This window comes from Scyliorhinus canicula, chromosome 15 (assembly GCF_902713615.1).
Source record: "Scyliorhinus canicula chromosome 15, sScyCan1.1, whole genome shotgun sequence".
Taxonomy (NCBI): Eukaryota; Metazoa; Chordata; class Chondrichthyes; order Carcharhiniformes; family Scyliorhinidae; genus Scyliorhinus; species Scyliorhinus canicula.
In genome coordinates this window covers 100,974,502-100,997,211 of record NC_052160.1, presented here as the reverse complement: position 1 = coordinate 100,997,211, position 22,710 = coordinate 100,974,502, and the positions used below count along the sequence as shown (strand labels likewise).

General features: G+C 42.5%; 1 protein-coding gene and 1 long non-coding RNA gene across 3 annotated transcripts in view; one reads left to right on the top strand and one right to left on the bottom strand.

Annotated features, from left to right (window-relative positions):
• The window catches only part of LOC119978230, a 32,822-nt gene extending 23,264 nt beyond the window's left edge, over window positions 1-9,558 (top strand). For both annotated transcript variants that reach the window (XR_005463406.1, XR_005463405.1), the window contains exon 2: window positions 9,103-9,558. This is a non-coding gene — a long non-coding RNA (uncharacterized LOC119978230). The remainder of the gene's footprint in view (window positions 1-9,102) is intronic.
• The window catches only part of LOC119978229 (liprin-alpha-2-like), a 768,706-nt gene that overhangs the window by 576,185 nt on the left and 169,811 nt on the right, over window positions 1-22,710 (bottom strand). The gene's annotated exons all lie outside the window — the stretch shown is intronic.

Below are 22,710 nucleotides of genomic sequence, written 5' to 3'. Positions count from 1 at the left end.
GCACACAGGAAAAGGGCAAAATCGAACAGCCAAACTTTCTCTCCATCGATTATAAAACCAAAATTGCGCATCAGGTGTTGAAACATTGATTTTTAAAATGAGAAAGCTGAAGAATGCATTTTTCATTCAAGGTAGCGCTGTACAATTACTCATGAGCTCAATGTGTCATGTGCTTTCAATTCTCAAAGAGCCAGAGGTGCTTTATCAGCTGTGCTCCCTCTACTCCACAGGAATGCCGGAAATGGCTTGAAGCAGGTTTAGCAGAAATGGATGACTCAACCATGCTTTAAATATCAATAACTACATAGCTGCTGCAGTTAATGCAGCAGATTAAATAGATGTGTGTGGTGTGTGTGCGTGGGTGAGGGGTTAGGTTGAGAAAGCTCTTTTCATCTGCTGGTCACCATATTTAAAATTCCACAGAAAATAAATTAGGGGAGTATAAAAGACTTCAAATGATAACATTTGTTTGAATAAATTCACTCCTCGATGCCCGAGGAGAAAACTGCTTATTGTAAAGTTGAAGAGATGGAGAGGGGCAATTACTCAGTCTTTGAATTTCACTGTGCAATAAGACATTCACTGTAACTATCACACATCTGAAAACATTGAGCCAAAACCAATCTAATAGTGCAATCAGGAAAAGCACGTTTTAAAGATGCGCTCCCTCAGTTGTAGACCAGCACCATTTACACACGCCAGTGGTATCAAAGCCAGATTCAGATGAGTTGGATTCGGAGGTCAGGTAACCTGTGACTGTGGTGCATCATCACTCATGCGCTTTGCTGCTTTTGGTGTTGCCAAACACAATAATCTACTTCAACGCCCCATATCCATTGCCCAGCCCAGTAGAACTGCATTCCCTGCATGGTTCCAAGCTTAACCTATCCAATCCCCAGTATATTAAGTTTGAAATTCTCCTCATGTTTGCCCATGATTTACTCTACCCTACCTGCCTCATACATCGGTGGCTCCTTCTCATACTCCTTCACTTCATTCCACTTCGAGGCACAGTTTTCAAGTCCTGTTCTTTGGAGCTCCAATCTTAAGACTGCTTCACCTCTAGTTTGTCTTCTTGCATTAACTTGCCCAAAATCAATCTTTTTAACTAAGCTTTCAAAGTCAACCCTAATCTCTGCCTTGGCTTGGAATTTTTTTCCCTCTTAAGAATCTATAGGATCTTTTTTTTCTCTGTTAAAGATGCTACATAAATGCAAGAATTGTTGCATCCACTGTGTGTTCCTGCTGGGCACCATCACTTCTTCTCTGCACCTCTATCCTCATGCTACCCCTCCCCAACCACCACTATAGTCTAAGTTATAAATCAGATGTTGCTATTTGTTTTCAAAGGCCACGGGTTATAGGTGCATTGTGAGTTGTCAGCTTTTTGGAAGCTAGATCAGCTTTTGCTGATATCTCTCGATTTTCAGGTAAGATGAGCCTTGATTTCAGCATAGAGATAATACAAGGTACGGAGAGAGAAAAATGCACAGGATGAGAATTTGTCTCGTTCTTCGCTCCCTAACTCCAATTCAGAGAAGCAAAGATCAAAGAAGCTATAATCATCAAAAAGGACAGACTTTCATTTATATAGTGCCTTGCCGGACCCCAGGGTGCACCACCAAGCTTAACAGACAATTAATTACTTTTGAAGTGTAGTCACTGCTGTAATGTAGGAAACAGGACATCTCAATGTGCACAGAACAAGCTCCTACAAATAAGTGTGCTCATGAACACAGTATGTACAGCATGTAATAAAGTGGAATTTTAGTGTTTATTGCAAAAGACTGGAGTATAAAAGCAGAGAAATATTGTTGCAATTGTATAGGGTGCTGGTGAGATGACATTACGTCTAACTTTGGTCTCCTTATTTGAGGAAGAACATGGTGGCATTGGAGACAGTTCAGTAGAGATTCAGCAGATTGATTGATGGGCAATCTGGAACAAGAAGGTCACACTAGGTTGAGAGGCGGTAGATTTAAAACCGAGATGGGGAAGAACTGCTTCGTGCAGAGGGTGGTGAATTTGTGGAACTCGCTGCCCCATAGTGGGGTGAAGTCTGAATCGTTAAGGAGAAGGATATATTTCTGATGAAAAATGGGTTAAGGGGATATGGGATGGGGAACAGGCAGTGAGATGGATTTGAGACCAGGAAGAGATCAGCCATGATCTGATTGAATGGCAGAGCAGGCTCAAAGGGCTGAATTGCCTACTTCTGCTCCTACTTCCAATGTTCCTATGAGTAACTAATCTCTTGAAGTGATGTTGACTGAAGGGTAAACATTGACTAGGACATCAGGGATAAATCTCTTGTTCTTCTTCTACAAAATAATGCCTTGGGTCTTTTACATCAACCAGAGGGGGCAGTCGGCACCTAGGTTGAAAATGTTATCTTCAGTTCAGCATTTGATTGTCAATGCAGCTGTTTGTACTCGAAGCTCTGGAGCGGAACTTGAACCCAAAACCTACGGACTCAGAAGGAAGTATGCTATCAACTCAGGCACAATCGACACTGGCCAGAGGAACAATGGCTAGATAAAAATGAGTGTGATTAATAATCAGTGGGAAAAGTACCGGTGGGAGGGGAGCGGGCTTGTGCAATATGTTACGGTGGAAGTATTGAAAGAACGTGGATGTTTGCACATTTTTGCCTTGCCTTTTTTGCTTCCTTTCTGATGATGTCTGTAACTGTTTATAAAGCCAAAAACTACCTCAATAAAATTGTTTATTAAAAAAAAAATAATCAGTGGGAAGCAGAGAGAATTCAGATATACTGATCAAGATTGGCAATGAGACAGGATTGCTCTTCAGATCATTTCTGTCATGAAACACAAAACACACCTGGTAACATGTGACGACATTTCATATTTCACAGGTACAAAGTGCTTTATGGTTTTAATTTGTTCATGGGTACTGGGTGTTGCTGGCAAACCCAGAATATTTATTCCCATCGCTAATTGGGAGAAATACTGACCTGCCATGTCAAGCCGCTGCAGTCTGTGGAGCGAAGGTAAACCCGTAGTGCTGTTATAGAGAAGCAGTTCCAGAATTCTAATCCAGTGACATTGAAGGAACAGCCATATATTTAAGTCAGGGCACTGTTGAACCCGGAGAGAAACTTGACCCTCTAGATGATAGAGGTTGTGGGTTTTGAAGATGGTGAGATGCTGCAGTGCATCTTGCAGATGGTACAAGCTGCAGACATGGTGCGCTGGTGGTGGAATGAGTGAATATTTACATGGTAGGTTCAGTGTCATTGAAATAGGCTGTTTGTCCTCAATGGTATCAAACTGCTCACGTGCTGCTGGAGCTGCACTCATCCAAGCAAGGGGAGAATATTCCATCGCACTCCGGACTCGTGGATGACAGTTAAGTTTCAGAGAAGCAGGTGGCGAGTTACTCACTGCTTCTGACCTGGTCCTTCTGCACCGTTATTTGTGTGGCTGCTCCTGGCATGCTCTTCAAAACACCTCTTAGAAGCATGGTGGCCCTGACTTGGTGGCATTACTAGAGAGGGGGATTTGCCAGGCCAGAAGGTTACAGAATGCAGTGGAATACAATTCTGCTGCTACTGATGGCTCACAACACCTCATGAATACATTTTTATTCAGAATTTTCATTGTATATACTACAAAACAATACAAAACAGAATAAAAACACCAGAACAAACATAAATCTCCCAGAACATAGCCTACTCCCTCCCTCCTTCCGTTCTCCTTGCCCGCCCCTTTACAACTAACAGTGACCTGCTTCTTAAATTAAACAACGAACGGCTGCCATCTCCGGTAAAACCCCTCAATCGCCCTCCTCATTGAGCCCTTGACTTTCTCAAATTATAGGAACTCCATCAGATTTCCCAGCCACACAGAGGCAATGGGCAGAGAGGCAGACCTCCACCCCAATAATATTTTCCTCTGTGTAATCAGCTAAGCAAAGGCCAGGACATTGGTCCTCTGGCCCGTCTGCAGCGCCGGCATGTCTGACACCCCAGGTATGGCCACTAAGGGGCAGGACTTCAGCTCAATTTTCAGAAACGCCAACATGGTGCAGGAGACTCAGAAACCCACAAGCTTGGGGCAGGGCAAGACGAGAACATGTGCACATGGTTGGCCGGACTCCTTGAACAGCGCTCCCAGTGGTCTTCCATCTCTGCACAAAAGTGACTCAGTCTAGACTTAGTCAGGTGAGCCCGATAAACCACCTCGAGTTGGATCAAACAAAACCTTGCGCATGAAGTTCACCCTACGCAGAGCCTCACTCCACACCTCACCATCGAATATGGGCCCTAGCCCCTCCTCCCACCTGGCCTTAAACTGACACCGAATCCTAACACAATCTGTCCATAAATACTGGAAGTGCTCCCTTCTCCCGACCCTGCAAGCGAAAGAACCTTCTCCATCAGAAAGATTGGAGGCACCACGAGGAATGTCAGGAACATCCGTTTTGCAAAGTTGCAAACTTCTAAGTATCTGAATAAGTCAGGTTGCGAGAGGCCGAATGTTTCCTTCAATTCCTCCAGGCTGGCAAACCACCCCTCCAAGAACAATTCACCCCCTCTATCCAGCCCCTTTCCTTCCCATACTCCAAACGTGGCATCCAATCTCACAGGCTCGAACAAATGGTTCACACAAATGGGAGCTTGCTTCGACATTGACTTGGATGCCCAGTTTAAACTGTCAGATTTGTTCTGACTCCAGTCCATTTCGCACCATGCTGTCACCACACTGTGACAACTACAGATGCATCTGTGACAGGTGAGATAGTGAACATAGAACAGTACAGCACAGAACAGGCCCTTCGGCCCTCGATCTTGTGCCGAGCATTGTCCGAAACCAAGATCAAGCTAACCCACTCCCTGTCATTCTGGTGTGCTCCATGCGCCTATCCAATAACCGCTTGAAAGTTCCTAAAGTGTCCGACTCCACTATCACAGCAGGCAGTCCATTCTACACCCTAACCACTCTCGGAGTAAAGAACCTACCTCGGACATCCCTCCTATATCTCCCACCCTGAACCTTTTAGTTATGCCCCCTTGTAATAGCTACATCCAACCGAGGAAATAGTCTCTGAACGTCCACTCTATCTATCCCCCTCATCATCTTACAAACTTCGCCTCTCATCCTCCTCCGTTCCAAAGAGAAAAGCCCTAGCTCCCTCAACCTTTCCTCATAAGACCTATCCTGCAAACCAGGCAGCATCCTGGTAAACCTCCTTTGCACCCTTTCCAATGCTTCCACATCCTTCCTATAATGAGGTGACCAGAACTGCACGCAATACTCCAAATATGGTTTCACCAGGTTCATGTACAGTTGCAGCATAACCCAGCAGCTCTTAAACTCAAGCCCCCTGTTAATAAACGCTAACACACTATAAGCCTTCTTCACGGCTCTATCCACTTGATTGGCAACCTTCAGAGATCTGTGGACATGAACCCCAAGATCTCTCTGTTCCTCCACATTCCTCAGAACCCTGCTGCTGACCCTGTAATCCGCATTCAAATTTTTTCTGCCAAAAAGAGTATGAGGTCAAGTAGATTTTCGTCCTTGTGGTGGTTCTCTTGCTGCAGACCCACCACAGATTTCAGCCAGTTCGGACAGTAGTGGCATTTACTGAACTACATTGGTGAGGGACACTGAAGTCCAATTCCATGCTTCCACAAAGTGTTGTTCAGTATGTATCAGTTCCCGTGGATGTAATGGTGGCAGTGTAATCGTGAACCCAACACATTTACAATATTACATTGTTTCACACCTCACTCATCAAACACAAGTGTAGCAACATTAAAGGGTCTAGTGTGCCAAGAATTCAATGAATCATTAATGAGCCCTATGCTTTAATGAACAATGTGCCTTTTCCAAAACATTCACCCAGAACTTATGTTGAAAATATACTCCACAGATTTTGTTTCTCTCTTTAATTTTCACAAGATGACACATACCTGAAACCCAGTGGAGAGTATGACAGCAGATCAGTTTTGGAAACAGTCAAGTGGAAGCAGTGAAGGGGAAGGAAAAAAAAAGCAAATTAGTGCCACAAAATCCAGGGTAAAAGCATTATTATTTTTTTTTTTTAAATATGACATGTGACTTAATATCAATGGCAGGATCTCTTCCAGCTAGTTCAAGCTTCACAAGGACGAAAACAGTCAACCTCCAAGAAATGTTTTCCTCCTCCAGTGGACTGAAGCACCTCACTGTGCTGATCAAATCATTTTCCTCTCTTTCCAATCTCATAATGCTGACAGATCATACAATGTAGGCCATTCGGCCCATCATGTCTGGTCCACCATTCAATGAGATCACGATTGATTTCATGTGGTAATCCTTAACTCTACTTTCCCGCCTTATCCCCATAACCCTCGATTCGCATACTGATTGAAAATCCGTATCTCAACCTTGAACAAGCAGAACCACCCAGCCTCTACAGCCCTTTATGGTAAACAATTCCAGAGTCATTACTGAAAGAAGGAATTCCTCACCTCTGTTTTAAATGGGCAACCTCTTACCCTGAAATTATGCTCTCTGGTTCTAGACTCTCCCAAGAGGAAACAACCTCTCAGCATTTATCCTGTCAAGCCCCCCTGAGAATCCGACATGTCTCAATTAGGATGCCTCTCGTTCTTTTAAATGCCACAGAGTGCAGGCCCAACCTACTCAACCACTCCCCATAAGAAAATCCCGCCATACCCGGGATCAACCTTGGTTTTGGCCTTCCTCGCCTGTTGTCAAAACCTCAAATTAAAATCACTTTTGGGTGAATTGAAATGGGATGTCACAAGAGCTGAGAAAGGTAGTGGTGAAGTGGGGTCAGAAATCAGCATAATATTTGGCTTCCGGGAGATTACACTACAATATTTTTTAAAAATCCATTCAGCAATGGTTTGCTTGCATGTGCCAAACTGTTGCAGATATGTACTTGAGGCTGGGTATCACATATATATTGACAGAAACATGATAAATACCTGCAGTTTATGCATACAATACTCAACATGAACAAAAATACTCAAATTTGTTCAGCAGTCAGCCACAGCCAACAGGAGGACCAGCACCACATGTCAGTTATCTTTCAAATCTAACACAGGAGCTGAACGAAGAGTGCATTGATATGCTGTTACAGCAAACCCTTTCTTGCAGAGGCAAGCTTTACATTAACGTAGCGATCAGCAAAATTACTGTTATTCAGCCAGTCTGGTCAAAGAATGACAGTAGGAGGGGTGCTGGGGCCATGATAGCATGGATGAGCACATTCCTCCATCCAGTTTGATTTCTGATTTGAGCAATACAAGATGGTGAATGCTGTATCCCTGCTGTGAAACTACTAGAAAAAGACCATTAAAAACAAATGTGGTTATATCAACTGTGCTCTGTGCTGTACTGTTCTATAACTGCACGCCTTCCAGAAACCAAGTGAGGAAGAGGAAAAGTCATTGTCATATAAATTTCATATTTACTTAGAAATGAAATAGTTCAATATTGTTTCTCAACAAGTCAAAAGTGACCCAGTTTGACAAGAGTCTTTCTTCCTATTCTTCCGCCATCTGTTTGCCAGCTTGTTGACTACATAAGGTAGTAATGGGGAAAGCACATTAAACCATTGGGCCACTTCTACAACGGAAGTAAATTCTATCAGCGTATCCTCCATATTTAAATTACAATGCTGGTTCAGCTAAAATGTAGGAGAGTTGGCAATCAACCTAAGTAAGTGCTCAGAGCGCCGATCATTCATGGTGTTATTTGCTTTTTTAAATTGATTGAACAAGATGCAAGTAAACTTGATCTCAAACACTTCAGAAATGGAACCAACTGCAATGATGCATTTTTGCATGCTTCATGTGTGAACACAAATAGGATTTATTAACGAGAAAAAAGCAGCCTCATGGCTGCATCTAGCTCTCTACATGTCACCTGCCTAAGATGGGACTAACCCCTTGGGATGATTACCCACCAAGTCCCAATTGGTCATCCAAACCAGGTGACCCTTTTCTGTTGTGTTTCCCTCAAAAGGGACAATCACCACACCAACACTGACCCTGATTTTGTGGGGATATGTGCCATTGCAGTGATCAATCCTGATCATACGGCTTTACTTGTGGCACAAAGGTCCCAAGGAATAATGACACAGGTGACTTCTGAAATGTCTTAATTTCCTAGGATTTTCCAAGCACCATCATGCTCACAGGAGCTACGTTGAAATTAAGCATGGCTCTGTCCCTTTTTGAAAGATTAATTCCCCAATTAAATGCTAGTTTACTCCCAGTTTACCTCTGTGGGACAGCACGGGAGGACAGTAGTTAGCACTGTGGCTTCACAGCGCCAGGGTCCCAGGTTCGATTCCCAGCTGGGTCACTGTCTGTGTGGAGTCCGCACGTTCTCCCCGTGGATTTCCTCCAGGTGCTCTGGTTTCCTCCCACAAGTCCCAAAAGACGTGCTGTCAGGTAATTTGACATTCTGAATTCTCAGTCAATGTACCCAAACAGGTGTGGAATGTGGCGACTAGGGGCTTTTCACAGTAACTTCATTGCAATGTAAGCCTACTTGTGACAATAGTTATCAATCTAGACTCAAATTGGTGCCGGATTCCTCAGAGTGACATGATTTTTTGCATCATCAGTTCAAACTGATGGAATGGCAAATCTAAATAATTTGTTCCAAGAACCAAAGTGTCACTTTGCGTACTTTTGTGCTAAGGACAATGTTTTGAAAGGAATTAACAGGAGGGAATTGGAATCACGGCCAATGTAATTGAACACAGCAGCTGCCACTTCTGACTTGCGCATGATCCAAGTTTGCTTTCTTCTCCCCCCAAAAAAGTAGTTGCAGTGTGGTTGCGGTCTAGACGGGGGATTTGGGGATTATCTATTCTCCCAAAGTATGCTGCTCCAGTTGGTAGTTTCTCAAAACCATTGCTCTTTATTTATAGCAAATATTTGCACATTTGGACCTCGACCGAGGTTGGAGCTTCTCCTCCTTCCAGATCGCTGCTACTTCTCAGCCATGTGATTGAACATCATTATTAGATCATTATGTACTCTACGGTGCCCAGAGTTAATCTGAACATAGAAATTACTGAATGGAAGTTCAAACATTTATTTTTAATTTTCAGGAAGGCATTGGATCAGAGGACTGATTGCAACATCTACCTATACTGTATTGGACTCGGGATATCCGAATCGGTTTTGAAAATCTGATGGCATTAGATGAGCGAGGAATTATCTTACAACAACAACTTGCATTCACATAGCCCCTTTAGCATGGCACGACATCCCAAGGTGTTTCAAAGGAGTTAAGAAAATTTGACACCAAGACACAAAAAGAAATATTTAGACAAATGACAAAAATCTTGATCAGCGGTGTAGTATTCAATTGTTCTGTGTTTGATTGTATGAGTCTATTTACTAATGATGCTCACTGTGCTCAAGTTGCTACGCTTGGGTAGGAACTCAGAATAAAAGTAAACAGAACTGTAGAAGGAGCTAGAAGCCATAGCTGCAATAATGGAGTAGGTATTTTAAAGTATTGTCTAAAACCTTTGTCAATAAAGTTTGTGTACACATATAAACTGGTGTGTCATCTCTACATATCTCTAAGGCCAAACTATATACAACAAGGGGTAGGTTTTAAAGAGGATCTTAAAAGATGAGAGAGTGGTAGAAGTGGAGAAGTATTTTTTTGGGGGGGGGGGGGGGGATTCTATGGTTTGGGGCTGAGGCAACCAAATGCACTATTCACCAGTGGAGGAGCGCTTAATTTGTTTCCATCATTCAAGAGATACGAGAGTCACTGGCATTTATTGCTCATCCACAATTGTCCTGGTGGTGATGGGACGACTTCTTAAACGACTATAATACACGTGCATTCCTGATTTATGTACCTACACCACAAGAGGCCAGTTAACGTATTGCACTCCAGAGACATATAAATACAAAAATGGATGAAACTATTGCTGAACAATGTGCATAGAACAGATCTGATCTGATGTACTGCATATGGGCCATAATTCAGCTGATTGCTGTGTGCATTGCTTCTAATTTGCTGCTCTCATTGTTCAGTCGTATTCTAATTAGAGAGATAGGAAAAGCTGTTATGCAACAGGTAGAATGGTGGGCAAGATGGCAAAATGTACACCATTATCCATTTAGACAACATTAAAGTTTGTTCATAAAAACATTAGTACACAGATAACAAAACAATCTTCGAAATGCCGCTCCCTTGCAATTATAAATCAAGCACAAATTTAAGTTTTCGAATAACCACATTTTGCTGAATATTTATATGCCTCGACAGACTGAAACATGAATATTTAAATTCTAGTAAGACTCAGTTGAATTGGTTAGCACAATTGCTTCACAGCTCCAGGGTCCAGGTTCGATTCCGGCTTGGGTCACTGTCTGTGCGGAGTCTGTACGTTCTCCCAGTGTGTGCGTGGGTTTCCTCCGGGTGCTCCGGTTTCCTCCCACAGTCCAAAGATGTGCAGGTTAGGTGGATTGGCTATGCTAAATTGCCCTTAGTGTCTAAAATTGCCGTTAGTGTTGGGTGGGGTTACTGGGTTATGGGGATAGGGTGGAGATGTGGGCCTGGGTAGGGTGCTCTTTCTAAGAGCCGGTGCAGACTCGATGGGAAAAATGGCCTCCTTCTGTACCGTAAATTCTATGATTCTATGAATCAATCTCAATCTTCACCAGGTAATTTTATTCCATAGGAGAAAGATGCTTGAAGCAGTCACAATGGTAAGAGTGATCCAAACATTGATTTTTCGGGATAAAAGAAACTCCCCCTGGACTGCATCTAAACCAACTCTGCAATATTGAACTTCACTGCAGCAGATATTTTCCCAACGGCAACACAATAAATCTGAAGTTGCAATGAAATGTGACACAAGTATTGAGCATGAAGAGTAGAGGAAAATACAAGTTCTCATTAAAATAGATGGACCTGGTGCAGCACAAGATTGTTCATGAGATGGGTCATCTGGCTAGAAATGATCACAGCCCCATTTTGCATGGAATGCAAGATGTAGAAAATAATGCTCTATTACTCAAAGGTGGCCATAGTATATGTTCATTGCTCCATGTATCTGGAACATGCAAATGCGACAAGTTTTAATCAGTCCGAGCCAAAAATAATAATAAACTAAAATTATAACGATGAAATGACAAACTGCTGGAAGTTTCTATCGGAAATAAATTGGACGCATGTAAAATTCAAAATGTCGACCATATTAAAAACAATTGGAAACTAATCAAGACACAAGTGATGGCCTTTCCATGATTTCCTCGGGCTTTGGCACACTGGGGCTGCACGGTAGCATAGTGGTTAGTGTCATGATATGCATTCGTGCACATAATGAGATAGACAGGCAGTGACAGGCACCCAGTACAGCCAATCAACACACAGGACAGAACACAACCAATCACCAGACAGAACACTAGGGGGGGGGGGGGGGGGGGGGGGGTTTCCCATTAAAAACACACGAGCCATCAGCACTCTGCCTCTTTCCACTGGTGACAACTGTAGTGACAGTCAGGGTGTATATATATCAGTTAGCACCTTCTACACGTGGCTCAGAGCTAGTCTGGTCTGGTTAGTTACAGTTAGCACACTTAGATTAGTAGAGTGTCAACCCACAGCAAGCTGTGTGCACTGCTACAGAAGTTCAATAAAATGTATTGAACTAACGTCTAAGTTTGGTGTCCACTTTCCAGTCCAATTGCATCCAGTTGCAGTCCATGTTACCCCAGGGTGAATAACACGACAGTTAGCACAGTTGCTTCACAGCTCCAGGGTCCCAGGTTCGATTCCCGACTTGGGTCACTGTCTGTGTGGAGTCTGCACGTTCTCCCAGTGTCTGCATGGGTTTCCTCCGGGTGCACCGGTTTCCTCCCACAGTCCAAAGATGTGCGGGTTGGGTGGATTGTCCATGCTAAATTGCCCTTAGTGTCCAAAAAAAAAGGTTAAATGGGGGTTACTGGATTACGGGGATAGGGTAGAGACGTGGGCTTGAATAGGGTGCAGACTCAATGGGCCGAATGGCCTCCTCCTGCACTGTAAATTTTATGATTCTATGATTTCAGTTTTTCCTAGTCCCATCAAGTCTTCTGAGTAAATCATTTTTGGAATCGGAAGCTACAACAAGTTACCTTTTTATTATAACCTCAAGAAGAACGAGAGTTGAAATATTAACAGAAAGTGGTGGAAAAACTTAGCAACTGGACAGAGAATCAAAGTTAATGCTTCAGTTTCACCTGACCCCATTTCAGAGTTCCAACAAAGAGCCATATTGGACTCCAAACATCAACTCTGCTTCTCTCTCAGTAGATGCTACGAGACCTGCTGAGATTTTCCAGCATTTTCTATTTTCATTTCAGATCCCAAAAATCCGCAGTGCTTTGCTTTTATACTAGACTGTTCATTCAACTGCGTGCATACCTTGAGTTTGGTGTTAAGTTATGGCCTTCTCAGACCAGGACACATGTAAACTAGATATGCAACGGAACACTTAGGATAGACAAAAATACTTTGAATTCTGGAAGTCATAAAGGGTCTGATGCATTCTCCCACCTGAAAAGGTTTTTTTTTTTTAATGGATTGCAAACTGAATAAGGAAGCAGGTATATTAAAAGAGCACCATTTAAGTTATTTTTTCTTCCAAACTCAATAGCACCATTGTTGACTGAACCAGCTGAGTTTTGAAAGACACACCAACAGCCTGGGCCTGTGGCAGGTAGCAAGGGGACCAACAAGAGGGAGAAACCTCAAGGAGTTCTTCACCAATCTACCAGTCACAAACATAAATATTGGCAGGAGTCGTCACCACACAGTCTTTATGATCTTGTGTTCACATGCCATCCTCCATCCTGAGTCACCATGCAAGGTGGCTTAGATTCAGAATTGATCGAGCAGCTCAGAACTGGACATCCTTGAGGACCCGTGGGTCATCAGCAGCAACAAAATTATATTGAACCATCTGTAACCTCATAGCTGAGAACATCCCTCATTTTAACAACTCAAACCAAGCCGGTGCACCAAACCTCATTCATTAAAAATGTCATGATGTGGAGATGCCGGCGTTGGACTGGGGTGAGCACAGTAAGAAGTCTTACAACACCAGGTTAAAGTCCAACATGTTTGTTTCAAACACTAGCTTTCGGAGCACTGCATTCACCTGAGGAAGGAGCAGTGCTCCAAAAGCTAGTGTTTGAAACAAACAGGTTGGACTTTAACCTGGTGTTGCAAGACTTCTTACTGTGCCCATTAAAAATGTCATGATGTGGAGATGCCGGCGTTGGACTGGGGTGAGCACAGTAAGAAGTCTTACAACACCAGGTTAAAGTCCAACAGGTTTGTTTCAAACACGAGCTTTCGGAGCACGGCTCCTTCACCTGAAGATTCACCTGAAGAAGGAGCCGTGCTCCGAAAGCTCGTGTTTGAAACAAACCTGTTGGAATTTAACCTGGTGTTGTAAGACTTCTTACTGTGCATTAAAAATGTAGAAGAGCTTGTCACGAGCAGCACCAGGCATAACTAAATCCGAGCTGGAAATCTGATGAAGCTACAACTTTGGACTACATGAAGATTAAACCGCAAAACCAGTGTGCTATAGATGGCTAAGCAATCCCACAATTAACATATCAGATCAAAGCAGTTGTCACATCTAATCATGAATGGTGATAGCCAACCAAACTAACAGCAAGAGGAGGAGCCATCCTGATTGATACCTGATCCCAGAATGTGAGGTAAAAGGCAAGACTGAAGCACTTGCAACAATCTTCAGCCAATGGAGGGTCAGTCTATGCCCTCTAAGATCCCCAACATCACAAATGCCTGTCTTCAGACAACTTTATTTACTTCAAATGAAATGAAGAAATAGCTGAGTGTACTAAAATAGCAACGGTTATGGTTCCCGACAACATTGAAGCATCAGTGCTGAATACCTATGCTCCAAAACAGAATCCATAACCTGCCAAGTTGTTCCAGTATAGCTACAACCCTGGCATCCATCCAACAATGTGGAAAACTGCCAAAGATACCCTGACCACAAAAAGCAAGACAAATCTAATCCTACTGATCACCGCCTCATCAGTCTATTTTCAACGATCAGCGAAGTGTATGAATGAGAGCTGACAATTATTACCCAGCACTTAATCACCGATCATGTACTCACTGAGGCTCAGCTTTTGTTCTGCCTGAGCAACTCAGTTCCATACTCCATTAAAACCCTGGTCCAAATGTGATCAAAATAATTGAATTCCAAAATTGAGATGAGTGACTAACTTGACAACAAGATAGCATTTGACTGGAGGTATGGGATCAAGGAGCACTGGCAAAATTGAAGTCCATGGGAATCAGGTGGACAACTCTGCACTGTCTAGTATCATATCTTGCACAGAAAAGATGGTTGGTGTTTTCCAAGGCAGATGTTCCCCAGAGCAGGGTTGTAGGCCCAACCACCTTCAGCTCTTTTTCAGCTCTTTCAATGACCTTCCGTTTATTAGGTCAGAAATGGGGTAGTTTGCTGATGCCTACAGTATTCAGCTCCATTTGCAACACCTCAAACAATGAAGCAGTCTATGCCCACATGCAGAAAGATCTGAATGACACTCTGGCTTGGGATGATGCGAGGTGTGAATGTTACTTGCCGCCAAATTTCAAGCATCTCCAGTAAGCGAGAATGTAACCACATGTCCTTGGCACTCGATGGAATTACGACAACTGAATCCCCTACCATCAACATCCTGGGATTACCATTGACCAGGAAGTTGACTTTATTAGCCATAGGAGTACGGTGCTACAGGAGCGTGTCAGAGGCTAGGAATTCTGCAGTGAATAACTCACCTCCTGACTCCTTAAAGCCTGTCCACCATACACAAGGCACAAGTTAGGAATTTGATGGAATTCTCTGCACTTGTCTGGAGGAGTGCAACTTCATAAATACTCATGAAGCTTACAACATCAAGGTCTTATGACACCCTGGGCAAGTGCGTGGTCAATTCCAGCCCATGTGCCCAAAGTCACAACACATGTGAATTAACCAATAATTCTTATAAAAATTCCTCAAGTAGTTGGCTTTTGGCTGCCCAATAATTACAGTCACCAGGTTTGTAAGTTGGAACGCAATTACTATTTATTTATAACAAGAATAATTGATAAATCATCTATGGATTTAAAATGTAATGGCAAAAATAAAAGGGGGAAACAAGGGAATAGTCAGGGAATAAAGAAGAAAGAACTTTACACAGAACAAAGCAGCCTGCTTGATTGTCACCCTATCCACCACCTTTAACATTCTGTCCCTCCTCCACCAACAGTGTACACCATATACAAGATGCACTGTAGCAACTCGCCAAGCTTCCTGTGACAGCACCTTGCAAATCTGCCCACTCTATAATGAAAGGGCAGAAGGTGCATGGAACACCACCAACTGCGAGATCCCCTTGAAGCCACTTACCACCCTAGCTTGGAATGGCATTCACTGTTACCAGACACACAAAGTTAACACACCAGTGAAGGAGCAAAGAAAGAGGGGTGCAGGATTCCTTTAGGTGGCAAATCGGGTTGTTGGAATATGGAATACCCTCCGAGAAACAATGATAGAAGCAGAACCCATAACTTTTCAAAAGGGAACTTGATCAAAACTTAGCAAGAGTATGGTTACGGAAATACAGTTAGCTTGTTCAGAAAGCTGGCAACAAGAAAAAAAAACAATTCTATAACTTATTGTTGTATCAAACTCTAATTTTCATCACAATAATTACAACCAGCTGGAACTGTTTACAGAGTTTAGAATGCTACTTCTGTGCCTGCTTTTTGTTTTCAATACTTCTGAGCAGCTTAGGATCTTCTGACGTGCTGTTCTGACAGTATGACATCAGCAAGAATTAGTGCCCAACTACCTGCTCGTAATGAAACTAGAAAGAAAGAGGAGACTTAACTAAAGACATCATTTTCCTGCCCATGATAGTTTAATTTTTCAGGTCCTGAACTGTGAAAACATGAACTTATTAATTCTGAATAATCCAAACAATGAGCGGTATTTAATTCCGCGCATTCATCAACACAAGCTAAAGATGTGATCAGACCACATTGTCATGTGTGGTGGCTTCCAACATGGAGTGCTGCAGACAATGCCCCTGCTTGGGGACCCCAACATGCAGCAGCCTGGAAGGTACTGTGCATCACATATTGTTTGGAGGGACAGTGCACTAAAAGAAAAAGTGCCACGCACGACAATTAAATTTTAAAGCAACACGGGCTGTGGATAACAGAGAATAGGTTTGCAATCTGTGTGTTGTGTTTGATATAATTATAAACTCATTTAAAAGAGAAAAGTTTACTTTTTGTTACACAGACTAAATACTGCTTATGATTTGGCCCAGACCAAGGCAATAATACAGGATACACTTGTGCAAATACTACTCTACAGGGCTGCCAAAAATCTGGAACCATATCACCTCTGTCCCATCCCGTTCCTCTCAAACCATGAATGATACAGTAAATTAAAGATTATTTTTTTAAAAACAAGAAAAAAAATAAGGGCTGCACGGTAGCACAGTGGGTGCCACTGTTGCTTCACAGTGCCAGGGTCCCAGGTTTGATTCCCAGCTTGGGTCACTGTATGTCAGGAGTCTGCATGTTCTCTCCATGTCTGGTGGGTTTCCTCCGGGTGCTCCAGTTTCTTCCCACAAGTCGCAAAAGACGTGCTGTTAGGTAATTTGGACATTCTGTTCTCCCTCTCTGCACCCGAACAAGCACCAGGGGCTTTTCACAGTAACGTCATTGCAGTGTTACTTGTGACAATAAAGATTATATATTACATTAACACCTTTGAGTCAATGAGAAAGAGCAGACATTCATTTTATAAAAGGAAAATTTTGTGGGAACATCCAATTATTGAAGAGTGCCATTGAATAAAAAAAATAAACATTATGAAGCAGCTGATTTGCGGTTGGAGCTGTTGAATTACTCTGCGTCATCAGATTTCCCTATGTCACAACTGTAGGTTAAACTTACTCTTTGGCTATGATTTACACTTGGGGGACGAGACAGTGCTTGTGATACCTGGACTCAATCAAAGAGGGAGAGTAAGGAGAATAGTCGATGAAAGTTTCCTTTCTCTCACTCTCAGCTGTAGGGATCTTGAATTATTTGGGCAATCCCAAAGCATTTCTTTGTGAAGGGGCATTTTTGCAATATTGCTTACATGGCACACAGACTACAAGAATGTGCAAAATGAAAGATGTAACAAAGATAAAGCAGATGTTCTTCCAAGAATGTAATCGTGCTTGATTTTTTTTGGGGGGGGGGGGGGGGGTATTCATCACTGGCACTGACATGGCTCAACTAAATCTTAACCAAGAAAATAAAATAGAATCAGTTGAAATGGGATACCATAATTCAGCTTGCGCAGTCTGAAAACCCTATGTAAGAAAGGGTAAATATGGGGTAGAGTTTTTAAAGTCCTCTTTTCTGTCCGTTCCCATTTTGTTAATTGAAAAGATTGGAGAATGGAGATGACAGCAATCATATTAAGCTCTGCAGAAACAAAGATATTGTGTCACCGCTAGGAAAACCGGTCATTTAAAATTAACAAATTGAGGGCAGCATGGTGGCGCAGTAGTTAGCACTGTTGCCTACGGCACGAAGGACTTGGGTTCAATTCCAACCCCGGGTCACTGTCTGTGGAGTTTACATATTCTCCCCGAGTCTGCCTCAGTTTCACCCCTACAACCTAAAGATGTGCAGGTTAGATGGATTGGCCACATTAAATTGCGCCTTAATTGGTTCATTATTAAGGTTCATTATTCCTTCAGCAGTAAATTTGCCAGTTAGTGACTTGGCCTTTTGCTGGGAAGTATCCATTCTCCATAAGTATCCATAAATATGTTGTATGCAGAGGATCATCTCTGAAAATGCTAAAGATTGGCTAAGCGTCATGGTGGGGTTGGGAACGTTTCCCGCTGTGGCAGTCGGCAGGAAAACATGGAAAATCGCCCTGCCCTGACTTCATTAATTATGCAACCGGTGGGTTTACACCATATTCAGTGGTGGGGCAGGGCTGGATGATGCATAGTCAGCTGTCATAAAAATGCGTCCATCACTGGTCACGACTGAAGAAGATGGACCCCTTGAGAACTGAGATGGATCGCCAGGAACATTTTCAGGCTGGAAGATGGAACCCCTTCAGGACACCTCGCCCCCGGGGTCTACAGGCGGTCTCCATCATGAAGGCAGCCCAAAGAATTACTGAGGCGAGTCCAGACATCTGGACTCCAGGCTTTTCTGAATGTGTTTCACAGCGGCATACTTTCCCGCCTGCACTGTGGAGAATCTGGCGGGGGGGGGGGGGGGGGGGGTGTTCATGTGTATCCCATCAATCGTGGGTTTTCCAACCTGAATGGCAGGCACCAACAGAATAAGATCTCGATGTAAATTCACGCCAGCGTGAAACCTCCTGCCTAGATTTTCCCACCATTGAACACTCTGATGGGGGCTGAGGAGAATTCCGCCCAGAGTCTTTTTACTGGGAACAGTATGGATGCAGAGAAGCAACTGGAGGGGAAATATTAAAGCCAGCGGAGTTCAGAGACCAACACAATGACACTAATTTCTTGAGTATGTTCAGGAAAACAGGCTTTAGTCAGTCTTAGAAAAAGTAAATAATTCACAGAAAGTGAATGCACAGTTCCATGATCAAATATTTTTGTGTCTGCATTGGGACTCATCCCCCACAACCCAAAGATGTGCAGAGTAGGTGGATTGGCCACGCTAAATTGCCCCTTAATTGGAAAAAAGAATTGGATACTCTAAATGAAAAAAAAATCATTCCTCAATGATGTTTCTATTTCAACACGTCTCTCTGGGTTTGTGCCCTTTTGGCCACTGTGGGAAATGTTTATAATGGAGATGAAACGGAGGTATTTGTTATATGTTGGATGTGCAAAATAACCTGGTAGTCAATTCACAAACTGAGCTGGGATTGTTACTGACAAGGTTTCAAGTTGTACATCCCGACCACAACATAAATAAAATGCAGGCTTCCTGCTGGAAGCTGAACGCGCTCAAATCCCAGAAAAGCAACACCCAATGTAGTTTAGCCGCCAACCAAATAGTCAGAAGGCATGTCTTACATTTAACCAGTTATTTTAAAACCATATCAGCTGTGGCAGGAGCATCAAGATAAACTGAGCAGTTCCTAAACACTCAGTTGATGTTATACTTTTGTTTCCCGTGTATTAATTGTATTAGAAGAAACCGTGCTGTTGTTACACTGCACCACTGAAAATGCTGCCCACCTTTACTATTCAAGTCCCAAAGGAACTGATTATTTTCTCCTGTACCAGAAACATACATAGGAGGTCATCTTTAAATATCAAAATCTGTAAGGCTCAATCTGCTGAAAAATAAGTCCATATTTAAAGGATGAAAGTATGCTTTGCATCAGTACAGGAAAAGTCTAGGTTAGTTTTGAATCAGTTGAGATTCTTTCACTTGTTAACCCCATTATACTTGAGCCTGTTATGATGTTGGTTAAAAAAAACGCATAATGTTATGTTGATTGAAAGCTGATTAGTTTTACTGTTGCCCCAACACTGACCAAAAGCATCCGGGAACAAAAAGTAAACAGTAGACCTGGCGTGAATAAAGTAAAATAGCTCAGTGCAGTGGGGACTTCTTGCCATTTAAAAGCTGGAATACCTGACATTTCATTGCTTTACTGCAGGTCAACAAACACCACTGTGCAGTCTGCAGCAGCAGTTACAAATGTGGACATTTCTGAAAGCGATCTGGTTGAATAGGGCCTTTTGATTTTCATGGGGACTGGGCAACCTTTCCAGGGCAGTTTGCTTGTTGACACTGGCTTGTTGCATTTTCCACTATTTTGGTAATTAAAGCAATTCATCCTTTCAAGCTGAAAACAATTTCTCTCAAGTGTTGCAGACTCAGTTACTTTGCTCCTCCATGACTTCAGTCCATCTGTCAAAAGGAAAACATAGCATGGCAGTGTATATACATTAAAACATTACAAAGTGATGAGACAACGCCACAGGCTCGGACTAGTTTGAATGAGATGTTAATACTTCTGTTCATTTTTAGTGCTAAGTGAGAAAAAGTGAATCATTGGATAATGGGTGTTTTGCTCGTGGATTAGTTCAGATAATTATACCATACCTGACATCTCCCAATAAAACGTCAAACCATGACTAACAGAGATGCCATTACAGTTAACAATCACTATATCAATAAATTATCGACAAGATGACTAGTATTGGTACTCTTGAATGAAATGAGACAAGTTGACGTTGTAATCTAATGAAGTGTAGCCTTCAGCTAAAATAAAATCAAGGATCCTTTCAAGAGATAACATCTTACTTCTCTGGTGAAGTGCAAAGGTAAATTTTGCGTGCATGTTTCTTTGGGGAAGAGATTATTTATGGTTGTAACAATTCATTCTACTCATCTGCTGCTGTTATGCTCATGTGCCAGGAGATACAAAGGGTAGATTAGTGGTATTTTAACAGTTAGATTCATTGAACTATGTAACCAGAAAACTAAAGCAATTGTCTGTACATGTCGGACAATCCAACCTCAGGAGATACTGATTAAACTTCAAAATTGTAGTCTGAATCAACGACAACAGACATCATGAAAAGTGCAATACAAGGATTAATTTCTGAAAGGAAAGTTACGTATAGAATCAGGTTAGACCACACTTGGGAGTGCTGTGAACAACAGTGCTTCTTTCAGTACTGTTAGGAGGATAGAGGGATACTGGAGAAAGTGCAAAAAAGATTTATAAGGATGATAGCAGCCTGAGGGGGTATAAGTACTTTATCAGCAAAGGCAGAATAGATTAGCAAAGAGGTTTGAGAGGTGACGGAAGAGATCCTAAAAACTGAGATTGGTTTTGATAGGCTGGATAGAAAATATTTCCATTTGTAGGCGACTTCAAAATTTGGAGTCATCAATATGAAACAGGAGTCCATGAGAGATGTATTTACCTGGCGAATGGTTAGGGTGTGGAATTTATGCATGATGTAATCAAGACAAACGGTACAGATGTACTTAAGGATGGGCTCAATAAACACATGAAGCAGAAAGGAATAGAAAGATATGTTGAAATAGTGGAATGGAGTAGCACTGGAGGTTCGTGCAGAGCACAGGTCAGTTGGGTTGAGTAGCTTGGTTGTGTATACATTGCGTGGTGTCCCATTAACAGCTGCCTTCAACACACCTTCGCTTTTGCTTCCTTCACTCCATGCACAACCATCACAGCGAGGGCTCCCGCACATAGACACACAGCATTGTGCATAGAGCCCAGTATCCAAAACAGTCAAGTAAAAAGCAATTAACAGGCCGGCCAATGGGAGACCAAACAAGTGTTTAAAAAGCAGCTGCATTTGAAATCCATGTTCCCAGGCAAAATTAACACTTATATATTGCAAGGATAGTCTGGTCTGGTTTTCGAACAAAAAGGTTGAAGGATTCGGGCCACATTGAAAGATTTGTGCAATTTGTTAATTACGTGTACAGCTGACAGTTAAATTTGATATAAAAACAGGCAATGTTAGAAAGACGTGCAGATGTGGCAGCATCAGTGGAGAGAGAAATGAGACTTGTTTCGAGTCCATAGGACTACTTCTTCAGAACTAAAGATGCTCTGGAAAAGAGCCGTACAGATTCAAAATGTTAACACTGTTTCTCTCTCCACAGATGCTGCCAGGTCTGCTGAGTTCAATCAGCATTTTCTGTTTTTATTTCAGATTTCCAGAATCCACAGTATTTTGCTTTTATTTTAGAGTGTAATTCGATAGTTGCTGCCACTGAGAGCCTTAAAACTCAAACCACTAAAATACCTGAGTATTTAAATGAGTTGAAACTATTTTCAGTTGTGATCAGTGAATCATGAGGCAAGTGCATGATTTGGGCACAACTGGCCACCTGAACCCACAATTGCACTAAACTTGAGGATCGATTGGTTTCTTCAGGTTGCCACTCAAACTCATTTGCATATTAAAGTGTCATGAACCAGCATAATCAGGCAGCATTTTAGAATGCATTTTATTTTAGATTTTGCTTTAAAAATCTTCCTTGATGTATTTAAGAGTGGTGGCAACTTGTGAATACAGCTGGAAATAGGTTTAACACAGAAACTAAACATTTTAATCAGCGTCTATTCCATGACCTGCAGGTAACCTGACACCAAATATAGTCATACAGTTTTACAAGACAAAAAGAGGGTCTTCAGTCCATCGTGTCTGTGCAGGCTATCAAGTACCCAACCCTCCAGAATCTCATCTTTCAGCACTTGGTCTATAGCTTGGACCAGTGCTCATCTAAATGCTTCTTCAGGATTGAGGGTCCCCGCGCCTCAACATTCTTTCAGGCAGAGATTTCCAGATTCCCGCCATCCTCAAGGTGAAAAAGCTTTTCCTCAAATCCCCTCTGAATCTCCTTCCCCTTCTATGCCCCCTGGTTATTGACCCCTGAACTAAGAGGAAAGGTTTCTTCCCAATTAGATACCCCTCAGCCTTCTCTGCTCTATGAAAAGCAGCCCCAGCCTAACTAACATCTCTTCATTGCTGAAAAGCCCCAACCTAAGCAGCATTCTGGTGAATCTCCTCTGCACCTTTTCTCATGCAATCACCTCCTTCCTATCGTGTGGCGACCTGAACTGCAGTAATCTAGCTGTGGCCTAATGAGCATTTTCTACAGC